A 12348-nucleotide genomic window follows, 5' to 3' on the forward strand; every position below is an offset into this window, starting at 1 on the left:
TCTCCTGAGGCTAAGTCCTTCTGTCCTCTTACTGGGCATGCTCATGGGACAATCTCCCATTGGAGATCGGGAGTCATGTGCTCAGGTCCTGCTCCAGTTCTCATTGGTCCATCTCAGAGATCTGGAAGAGTGCAGAAGGTCCCGGATGCTATAAAAGGCACGCATGGCTGTTCCGCCATGCGCTAGTATAGACCTACTTGCTGCTGTGTGTGTGAAGACGGATGCATGATTCTGGTGACTGACTTATTTGAAACCCCTTCCCTCTGATATTACACATGTGGATAGGGACTGAGTTAGAAACAGCGCCAGCGCTCCTCTGCTTCCACAGCTGCTAGCATCCGACATTGCGCTTGCGCCTTGCCTTTGTCGTTTAGCGGCAGTGTCCACGCCGCGCTGCAGTAGCAGCCTCCTTTGCGTTCGCAGTTGCAACGTCGCGCACTCGGTAGGTCTAGATGGACGTAGGGCCGCCGTCTTGGGCTACTCCTGTGACCTTATACCATGTGTGCGTTTTTTACTGAGTACTGTGACTACAACAGGGTCAGCCATTTGTGTTTGTACTTTTGGCATCTCTGTGAGTTTAACTGAGATTGCTCTGTGCACCTGGATGAAGTTTAACCCTGTGTGCATTTTGGCCATATTGCTCCTGCCACCACTTAGCAGCGGTTATATCACCTACTGCACGGTGGACCCTGAGCGGCGAACGCACTTTATTATTAGATTTATTTAGTGCGTTCCGCCGTTCCTAACACCCTTACATTCACTGCATAGGCAAACAGTATGGGAGACCCACTTCCTAATAATGGGAAAATTGCTTTTGAGGCCCTCCTCCACATCTCTTCAAAGGGGTATTGGGAGTGTGTCCAAATTTGGCCCAGCTCAAGTATTCACTGCATAGGCAAACAGTATGTGAAACCCACACCTTTTGGGCCTTTGCCCCCTGTTGGGACCCCAGTATGGAGTGGGCTGTTTTCCCATGTAACCTTCCCTTCCCTGGTATCTTTTAACCAGTCCGACCAGTTCTTTGGTATTCAAAGATCACACTGGGCAACCCAAGTCTGGACGGACCTTGGCAGGGTGTGCAAAAACTGGTCCATCACCACCCATTCTACCATCTGCGCAGGTGTAGAGGACTCTGACTGCAGCCACTTCTGGACCAGGCGCAACAGGTCAAACTTTTGAGAGCACGGTGGTTTGTCCAGGTGATACACCCAACGGTGAACCCACTAGGACCTGAGAGTCTTTGTTACCCCCAAGCATGCAAGAATCTCCATTTTTAGCTTGCCATACTCTTTAACATCCTGGAAAGCTAAATCATAGTATGCCTTCTGGGGTTCCTCCATCAAGTATGGCACCACTACCTGTGCCCACTGCTCTGGAAGGAGTTTCTCCCTCTCTGCGTCCCTTTCAAACACCGTCAGGAAAGCATCAGCATTGCAATTCTTCATTGTAGATTCTTCAGCCTCGACAATCCAGTTCTTCACTGCACGTTGTTCAGCTTCAACAATGCAATTCTCCCACAGTTTCTTCAGCTTCAACATTAAAATTCTCCACTGCAGGTTCTTCAGCATAAGCACTGTAATTCTCCACTGCTGGTTCTTCAGCCTCAACACTGAAATTGACTGCAGATTCTTCAGCTTCAAGATTGCAATTCTCCACTTTAGGATCTTCAGCCTCAACACTGCATTTGACTGCAGGTTCTTCAGCTTCAATATTGCCAATCTCCACTCCCAGGTCTTCAGCCTCAACACTGCTATTGACTGCAGGTACTTTGGCTTCAATATTGCAATTCTCCATTGCTGGTTCTTCAGCCTCTAAAATGCAATGCATTGCATAGGCAAACAGTATGGGAGAATCAACTTCCTGAAAATGGGAACAGTGCTTTCAGTTAGCCCTCCTGTACGTGTCTTCAAAGGGTTATTGGGGTGCGTCAAAATTTGGGGCAGGTGTTGCATTCACTGCATAGGCAAGCAGTATGGGAGTGCCAACTTCCTAATAATGGGAACATTGCTTTCAGGTGGCCCTCCTGTACGTCTCTTCAAAGGGTTATTGGTGTGCGTCCAAATTTTTGGCAATACTGCCACTCACTGCATAGGCAATAACAGTACAGGAGACCTACTGTTTAATAATGGGAAAAGCAAAGCATAGCTGGCTGATGAATGAATAGTAAAGGCCACTAATGGCCCTATAGAAATAGGCTTTGTGACTTTAAGAGTCCCTCCTTTATAAATGAAACAGGATGTGTCTGATGATGCGTCACACACCACATGGCCAGATTAGGTTGTAAAAGGTTAAAATGACATTTCCCAGTGAATGCATTTATCTTGGTTGAAAGCAACGCTAAAGTTGAAAAACGCATCAAAAATGCTATGTGGGAACATAGCCCAAGGTGTGGAGGAGCATTTTTGTTTTTGGTTATTTATTTTGCCCTATATACAAGTCAATAGCCTGGAAAGGAGGTTCCTTAACATTTTCCCAGGAAAATCCATTTTGGTTTCATTTTTGTATGTTTTATTGTGAGTTTGTAAAAGTGACGCAAGACTCTGCCAACATTGTTCACAGCAGTAACCTGGGAGTCAGAAATGCTTCCAGGGGTCTTCCTCATGATGTTTGCATGTCATTTGAGCACTGTTTCCATTGATTTCTGCAATTTATAGTCCCTATAAGTCCGCCAGTAGGGGCCACGGTAAAAATGCTCGCGTTTCCCATAAACTTACATCGGGCTTGTTGTTGGGGTCGAGCACCAGAGCATTCCAATATGCTCGATCCAAGCAATGAGCACCTGAGTATTTTAGTGCTCGCACATCACTAATAAATATGATTTAATCTAAACCATTCCATTATAACTCTGGCAGTATGTTTACTCTGTTGTCCTGCTGGAAGGTGAACCTACACCCCAGTCTTAAGTGTTTTGTAGCCTCTAAAAGGCTTTCTCCAGGATTGTCCTCTATTTAGATCCATCCATCTTCCCATCGGCTCTGACCAGCTTCCTTATCCCTGCTGAAGAAAAGCATCCTTACAGCATGATCATCTGACAAGATCACATTCTTCCATATGCTAGCTCTTTCGTCCCAATGGCTTTTTGCAAACTGCACCAGGAACTTCTTCTGGTTTGCTTTCAAAAGTGGCTTGCTTCTTTCCATTCTTCCATAACAATTTGTACAGGACTGGGGTGAGTGACCATCAACAGATCTGGAAGGAAGAACAGGAACATGAAGCGCCATGGCAAGACATGCCACTGCATGGGATGTACCATCGACAGATGATGGAGATGGCTGACATGGAGAAATCCTACCAATGGCTGCAGAAAGTTGGACTCCAAGATAGCACAGAGGCACTAATCATAGCAGCACAAGAGCAAGCACTAAGTACCAGATCCATAGAAGCAGGAATATACCACACAAGACTCAATGTGCAAAAACCACATAAACAGTCCATCACATAGTGGCAGGATGCAAAATGCAAGCAGGAACAGCGTATACTGAATGCCACAACCAAGTAGCGGGAATTGTATACAGGAACATCTGCACAGCATGTAGGCTAAGTTCCCCTAAGTCCAGATGGGAGGCCCCAGAGAAAGTGGTGGAGAATGAAGGGCCAAAATCCTGTGGGACTTCAAGATCCAGATGGATAAGCAGGTGTTGACAAACCAACCAGATATTGTGATAGTAGACAAGGATCAGAAGACAGCTATGATAAATGTGGCAGTGCCAAGTGACAGCAACATCAGATAGAAGAAATATGAGAAGCTGGAGAAATACCAGGGCCTCAAAGAAGAACTGGATAAGATGTGAAAGGTGAAGGCAACAGTGATTCCAGTGGTGACTTGGAGCAGTGACCCCAAATTTGGGAAAATGGCTACAACAGATCACAGGAGCAACATCTGAACTCTCTGTCCAGAAAAGCGCAATACTGTGAACAACTAAGATCCTGTGCAGAACCCTCAAACTCCCAGGCCTCTGGTACAGGACCCAAGAATGAGAAAGTACAAAAAAGACCACCCCCATTGGGGGGTGAGAAGGAAGTTGTTATATAAACATTTGTACTATACTTACTTATTACTGTTGCACCTTATACTTAATTGCTTTTATATTATTTCTTCATGCATGCCCATCTGCATTGTAACATCCCTTGGGGTCTATAACTGTGCTGCCCATATTTTCTTCTGTCTGGTTCTTTTGTGGTTTCTGTGATGACACAGTGTCAATCTAGCCATTTGTGAGGGGGTGAATTATTTTGAATTATGCCAGATGTACTGTTCCTTTGTTCAGTAAGTCAAGGAACATGAGCCATGTTTCATGTAACACTGTCCAATGACTCTTTTTGCATGTTAGTTTGTAGAATGCCTGCTGATTATGGATTACACCAACTCCCTGTGGTGTACTAGTCAAGGACAATTATGCAGACTATTTGAACAATTGAGCAATGAAGGGACCACGATCACCAACTCCTCACAAACCTGTGGGACAATGCCCTGAAATGGGAGCTGATGTTTATAAAAGGGCCCTGCTGCTGTCACAGGTGTGATTCTACACACAAATGTCCTGTCAACCAAGGAACCATGGTTCCAGTGGGTGAAATACAGATTTGCTCCACTGCCTGACACTGAGCCCTACAAAGTCCTTTGGATGACTCTGGATGACTCAGGTTGGGACAATCAGGTCACCTGGCCACAGGTCTCATTATGCTCAGTCAGTTTCCTAAGATTTCCACCTCTTCCTGTCTGTGGTAACCCACCAAAAGCGGGGTGCTGCTAGTTAGGGTAGCTAACCCGGGATGTCCTGAAGTCATGGAGATTCAAATACTTGGTGAGCCAGCGAGACTTTGAATCTCTTTCATTTTCACCATCTTATGTCCTCGATGGGAATGTAATATATGCTTATAACTGTTGGTTACCCAATTAATTCTTACCACAGTGTGGTACCCTCACCCTGTGTTGTCTGAGTTGTGTTCTGTCTACGGTAAGGAGTATGACCATTCAGTGGGATAAGCCCTGGTCCGTACAGTCCTTCTAAAGACAGCTGGACCAGTGGATGAGAGCACCCATTGACCCTTGTGTCTCCACAGATTCCTTGAACTGTACTTTTTTATATCTATGCGTTTATCTACAGTATCCTTCAGTAAATTTGGTCAGTTTTGAATTACATATAGTCTTAATGTTAGGCGTCGGGTTTCTTCCTCTGCACAGGAGGAATCCCGAGCCTTGCCTTCTGCGGTCTCCCATTCAGTCTCGACCGCAGAGGGAGCCGCTCAGCAGAGACGTCGATTCCGGCATCTTGCTCGGGCTAGTGCCGTCGGTTTGGTTGCTGCTGCCACCTCTGGTTCTGCTAAAGCAACCCACACTAGTGAGCAGTCCATGGGACTAAGTCCTCCTGTCGGCCTACTGAGCATGCACGTGGGATGATGTCTCATTAGAGGTCGGAGGTCACATGCTTAGGTCCTGTTGCTGCTCCGATTGGACCACTAGGAAGGTCCAGGAAGGCTGCAGCTATAAAAGGTTCACATGGCCGCCCAGCCATGCGCTAGTATAAAATACTGTACTCTTGTGTGTGAGGATGCATGCATGTTTCTGGTGACTGGCTCCTTATGACTCCCTCCCTCTGATTGTGTGTGTAGTAGGGTCTTTCTGCTGACTAGCGCCAGACTGAGCCATCCAGTACTAGGCACTAGCATACTGCGTCGTATCAGCCGCAATTGCCAGTGCGGCGCCGTGCACAATTAGTGCGCTTTCCTAGCCCCAGTCAGGGGAGGCAAGTGGCATCCGCCAGAGCGGTACTGCACGCTAGGAGTGCGCTAATCTTTTAGCGTAGTCTCTCACTGACACCACAGTGGTGGCGCCGAGCACTGATGGGTCCAGAGGGACTCTAACCCTGTGCCTTTGGGGTTGAGTCCTGTGACTGTATGCCTGCGCCCTCTTTGCGAAGGTCTGTGAGCTTAACAGGCGATGGAATTTATGTTCCACGATAGTGAGACTCTGTGGAGCAACAGGGTCCGCCTCTGTACACACCGGGTGACGATAACCCGCGTGCGTTCAGCTATTATACCGCCATATAGTGTCCGCCATTACCAAGCAGCAGGTAACATCTCTGCACAGTGGACCCTGGGCTGCGAACGCTCTTTGTCATTACTTTTATATTATTTGGTGTTATTTTTTGGTTATGCTTTTCATATTAGGGTCATTATTGCTTAATATATGGTAAAAATTACCAGGAGACATGATTCTCCAGGTCAGTATGATTACCAAGATATCAAACCTGCATAGTTTTACTTTTATTTAAGTGGTGAAAAAATTGTACATTTGTAAAAAAAAAATATTTTGTTACCATTTTTTCAGACCCATAATATTTTCAAATTTCTGTCAATAGGGTTGTGTGAGGGTCTCTTATTTTGCCCAATCAAACATTTTTATTGATACCATTTTGGAGTAGATAAAATGTTTTGATCACCTCCTATTGCATCATTTTTCACTGCTGCACTGAAAAACCATTCTGATGTACTTTTTCTCATTACGATGTTTACTGATTGGGTTAATTAATTTTATATTTTGATAGATTAGACTTTTATGACCATACCACATATGTGTATTTTTATTTATTTGCTTTGAATTGAGGATAAGGCATGTTTCACGCTTACATTTTCAGGCGTCAGTCACAATTCGTCAAAGTGTTGAAAAAACGGATCCATTGCAGATTGCAAAAAACTGATGCACAGGATCCATTTTTTGACGGATTCGTCGAAGCAGAAGTTGGTGGAATTTTAAAGGGTTTGAAAGGTAACTCACCAAACCCTGACTAATGCACTGGCAGGATGCAGCAGAACCCCATTGATAAAGGTTGGGGCAGCACAGGTGCATTCCACTGATGAGGACAGCCAGTAACCCATTGTGGTCCAGCTGCCCAGTGGAAATGCACACAGATGAGGCTTGCATAAGGCATAGGTCACACTGATAAATGTGATGCAAAAGTGTCTGAGCAGCCTATTGATCACGCCCATAGTATTAGCAGGCGGGCTGCTCTGCACTATATATACATGCATCACACAAAGAACCAAGCCAAACATAAAGGGTTCTAGCTGCATCCTGCTAAAAAGTGCAAAAAGATAAATAGATATGAGGTATTGGTTACTATTTTGGCCAAAGCAGATAAGCTCACAACCCTACTTCAAGGGTCCCCAGATATTGTGAGTCCCTAACACTAAATATAAACAAACACTATTAAGAAAAAATCCATAAAAAATCATTTGAAAGGTAACTCACCAATCCCTGACTAATGCACTGGCAGGATGCTGCAGAACCCTATTGATAAAGGTTGGGGCAGCACAGGTGCATTTATCAATGGGGTTCTGCTGCATCCTGCCAGTGCATTAGTCAGGGTTTGGTGAGTTACCTTTCAAATGATTTTTTATGGATTTTTTCTTATTAGTGTTTGGAATTTTAAAGGGACAGATTCTGGAGGAGATAGAGAGAGAGGGAGAGAGAGAAAAATTTGTGCCAGAACGGGTTTTGGGGTAAAATTTCATGAAAGGAAATTCTTCAGGGCATGCTCAGTTTAAAGAAACGGAATTCGTCAACTGATTCCGTCATGTGAAGGACGGGGACGGATTCATTGCCCATAGGCGTCCATTCTACTAGACGACGGACAGCGACGGATCCGTCACCATCCGCCTTTTAGACGCAGACAAAAAACGTTCCTATGGACCCCAATTTTATGATGAATCAGCCGCATGACGGATGCAATGGAAGGCCATCCATCACAATCCGCCGCCAATACAAGTCTATGGGAAAGAAATGGATCCGCCAAGCAAACCCAGATCCGTTTTTTCCACCAAACGGCGGATTGTGACTGACGCCTGAAAACGGAAGTGTGAAACAGGCCTAAGGTGTAATTTGAACTTTTTTTATTTATTTATTTTTTCTTTATTTTAACATTATTTGTTAGTCTCCTCAGGGGACTTGAACCTTCAGTCTTCCAATCAAAAGCATGGTCTTTTATGAATACCAGCCAGAAGATGACATTCACAAGACTACCATCATGGCAGTTACTAGGGTCTTCAGCATTGATCCCGTATTATCTATACCCATAGTAGCAGCAACAGCGTGAAGGACATTATACAGCAGTATTGAACATCATAGATGTAAATTCAGCATGTCTGTGTGTATCTCATCTGTCTTGTCTGAAAAAAAGATGTTTTCAGTCCTAAACTGCTGTCTAGCCTGAGTGATTAGTAGCAAGAATTAATCTATTAAATCCTAAGAGACTAGTGTGCATCTTTGCAAAGCAGGAGATGAGTCATTTGGCAGGGAAATGTTTAAAGGGGTTATTCAACTCATTCCGGACCACATCAGCAGGATAGGCATTCAATGTCTTATCATTGGTGGTCCATATACTGTAGCTCTCAGGTGTGGACTCTGCTTTCTTGGAACATTGGTGAGACATGTGCATTGCCACTCAAGTAAAGAAACCACTGGAGCCATAGGTGGAGGGGGACATGACTTGGGGATGGGTGGACCTTTACTCCTGCAGCTTTTTTGGTATAGTGGTGTAGATTTTAAGCAAGAGTGATGTTGCTTTCAGAGTAAGAAGCACAGTATGTCTGTGCCTGGGGGTTACTGTGAGGACGGTGGGGCTTATATACAGTAAAACAGGAAATCTGTCTCTCTCCCTCTTTCTTACACAGGATGAACAGGAGGAAGCATGTCTGCAGTTTCAGGGAGTATAATACTGGGGTTATCACCACACATTACAGATGATAGGAGCACATTCACCTCAGACATCATGTACTAGTGTAGAATCAGCTCCTACATTATGTATGGGATCAATATTACCTCAGAAATTCATGTAGCTGCCATGTTCCTCATGTGCATGCTACATTTTCCTCACAAACTGTGAGACAACTTCTGTGTGACCTCCCTGCAGACATGTTTGATATACTAGTCTGCATTCACCTCAGACATTGTGTAGTGTGTACTAGTGTAGTATCAGCTCCTACATCATATCTGGGGATCAAGATTACCTCAGCAATTCATTTAGCTGCCATGTCCCTCTTGTGCATGCTACATTTTCCTCACAAACTGTGAGACAACTTCTGTGACCTCCCTGCAGACATGTTTGATATACTAGTCTGCATTCACCTCAGACATTGTGTAGTTTGTACTAGTGTAGTATCAGCTCCTACATCATATCTGGGATCAAGATTGCCTCAGAAATTCATGTAGCTGCCATGTTCCCTCACTTATTGCAGAGGCAGCTTTTGTGTGACCACCCTGCAGACATTTCTGATATACCACATTACTGCTGTATTATACAGAGTCTTCATGAGTTCTGGGTATATGTATTATAGGACAGAGCAGGGACACATACAGTGTCTGCTATTACTATGGTGGAGCTGGGCAGTCACAGGTATTAGAGACACTGGTGAGAGGAGCAGTCGGGGGATGGTATATATGTATGATGATGAAAGGCTGCACTTCATGTCAGTGCACTGTATACTGACCCTACTGTGTTCTGATTACCCCCCCTTCCCAGTTATGGAGTCTGATGATCTGTATGTGACCTCATCTCTGTTACATACTGTGAGGCTGGGTGTGCAGATCCAGTGTAACCAGGTTACTCACTATATGTGGTATATGTGTAAAGGCGCTATTCCTGTACTGTATGCTTAACCTGTAGCCCAGGTCTGTATACAAGATATCACTCCTCACTTTTCTATATACGGATCATGCTGTGTATAAACATCCTGTGTCTCCAGGTCATTTTCCTGGCTGTACATATAATCTGGACATGACTTCCAGCTTAGTGCTTGATTTCTGTAGCTATTGCTGCCTTTAGTCCTCTTATGTTACATGCTGTCCAGCCAGATATATCCATCCTCTTTCTGTATATTGTCTCCCTCGTATGTTGCATGATCAGAGTATACCCACCAAGAGCTTATTTATATTACCTAAGATGGTGGATAGCACAGGCCTGGATGGTTTATGTTTTATCATGTGCAAAATAAATAATCGGTGAGTAACTCGGCACATTTGAGTGTGCACTAATAACTCAGCACATGGCGGGCAGTGAGTGGGCACTCCTAGTGTGATGCTGCACATTGCTCTGGAAAACACATCATGGGCCCAGTTTTCAGCCCTGTCTCTCGTCTATTGTAATTGTATGTAGTAGAGTGACTGACTGGGATACAGAACTTGCAGTTTTCTGCTCACACACCTATGGCTGCAGGCAGCTTATATTAGACCTACATATTTCTTACCATTTATGCACAGCTGGTGATTAGACTCTGACTGTAACTGCTCTAGAGGAGCAGGCGGCTTCTCATTTATTGTTACAGCATATAACACAGCATTGCCCATCTCTGTCTATTTCTGGAACTTATGATGGGATATTTTCCATTATTAACCTGTTGTATACCTTGTTTTTAAACCTGCATGGTTTTCACCCTCACTTATCACACATCTTGTGCGGTTGGAGGGGTCCTTGGAGTTGGTTAAATATGGTCTTGGGGATCCAATGGGATATGGTTTCCTCCTTTTGGAATTTAATATGGTTCTGGATCTAGTGAAAGGTGGAGGGGGTTTCGGCAAGAGTTTGTCGGATCCCCAGGAAATTCAAGTGAACATTGGAACCCTTGTGGTTATGGTGCTCCCGAGCTAGTGGGGTAACGGCTTGGAGTAATTGTTGGTACATTTTATGTTCACTTTATGTTTGGTAATCACCAGATTTTGGGAGCTTCAAGGACTCCTACCAGCGTGTTAATATTATTTATGCTTTGATGTTTTATTGTATGTTTGTTTTAATAAAGGCGTGAATAATAATTAAAAAAAAGGGATTGGTGTATACCCACCAAGTGCTTATTTTATATTACTTAAGATGGCGGATAGCACAGGCCTGAGTGGATTACCTGGAGCCTGGTGGTTGGGGGGGTCCTTGAAGTTGGTTAGAAATTGGTCTGGGGGATCCATTGGGATATAGATTCCTATTTTTGGAAGTTAATATGGTTCTGGACCTGGTGAAAGGTGGAGGGGAGTTTCGGCAAGGGTTTGTCGGATCCTCAGGAAATTCAAGTGAACATTGGAACCATTGTGGCTATGGTGCTCCAGAGCTAGTGGGGTAACGGCTGGGAGTAATTGTTGGTACATTTTATGTTTGGTAATCACCAGATTTGGGAGCTTAAAGGACCCCCCCCAGCGTGTTAATGTTATTTATGCTTTGATGTTTATTTTATGTTTATTTTAATAAGAACGTGAATTAAAAATTAAAAAAAAACAAAAAAAAAACAACAGTTATTTGTTTTCCTTTTGTGGGTCCTTGAAGTTATTGATAAATTGGTCAGTAGGGGTAACCATATCAAGTATGGACCTCTGGCTTGTGAGGGTGTTCATCACAGTATGACCCCCCTGGGTTTGGAAGGGTAACCATTTCAGGTATGGCACCCTGGTTTTGAGGGGTAATCATCTCAGGTATGGCCCCCTGGTGTGGAGGGCAACCATCTCGTGTATGGCCCCCTGGTGTGGAGGGGGTAACCATCTCGGGTATGGCCCCCTGGTATGGAGAGTTGACCATCACAGTATGGCCCCCTGGTCTCCAAAAGCATTTATATTTTATAGGACCCTGTTAGGGTAAAGTCCCTGGGGTCATGGCAATCATATTTTGCATGCCTACAGAATAAATTGGCTCCTCTGAGCCAGGAACGGCGGCTGTAGGGGAGGAGAAGAGAACAAGGTAGGCATGCTTTTCAATACAATCTATAGCTTCAAGGACCCTCTCTTTTTTCATGTGACTTGAGAATGCCAAGGCACGGTTTTTAATTGTTTATATTGACCAAACCATATTTCTTTCAAGGTTGTCATCTGGACAATGCAGTTTTCTAGTGCATGAAACTGAAGAGCAATGTACCTAATCTGTGTGCCCTTGAGTCAGTGGGGGTGACTAAGATTAAAGTAATCAAGTGAATTAACATGAATCTTTCTATTGATATGTTCATCACTTTTCGGGTAGTGATAGTAAGCGGGTTTAAGAAATTTTACTGCACAGCTACTGTAAATAATGGTGTTTTCTAGAACTAAAATCTGTGAATTGGTGAATTATTAGAGCTGACTACAATACATGCAGTATAATAGTTTTTTGAGGCATGACAGATGTCATTATACAGGTATTCAGATTGTAGCTACGACCTTAAATATGGTTTACCGTACTTTCCACATTCCCCATTATGGGCTTCTCATTCCAGGATGTTTAGCAACTGTTATTTTGCTGTAGTTACCTTATTATCGATCATAACTTGGTAGCATGGCATTGATAAAATTAATCTTTCGGAGCTCTGGAATTTTATTTTTTTTTTTACTTGTATGCACAG

Source organism: Dendrobates tinctorius, unplaced genomic scaffold, assembly GCF_039654945.1.
Source record: "Dendrobates tinctorius isolate UK_male_01 unplaced genomic scaffold, ASM3965494v1 ptg000134l, whole genome shotgun sequence".
Taxonomy (NCBI): Eukaryota; Metazoa; Chordata; class Amphibia; order Anura; family Dendrobatidae; genus Dendrobates; species Dendrobates tinctorius.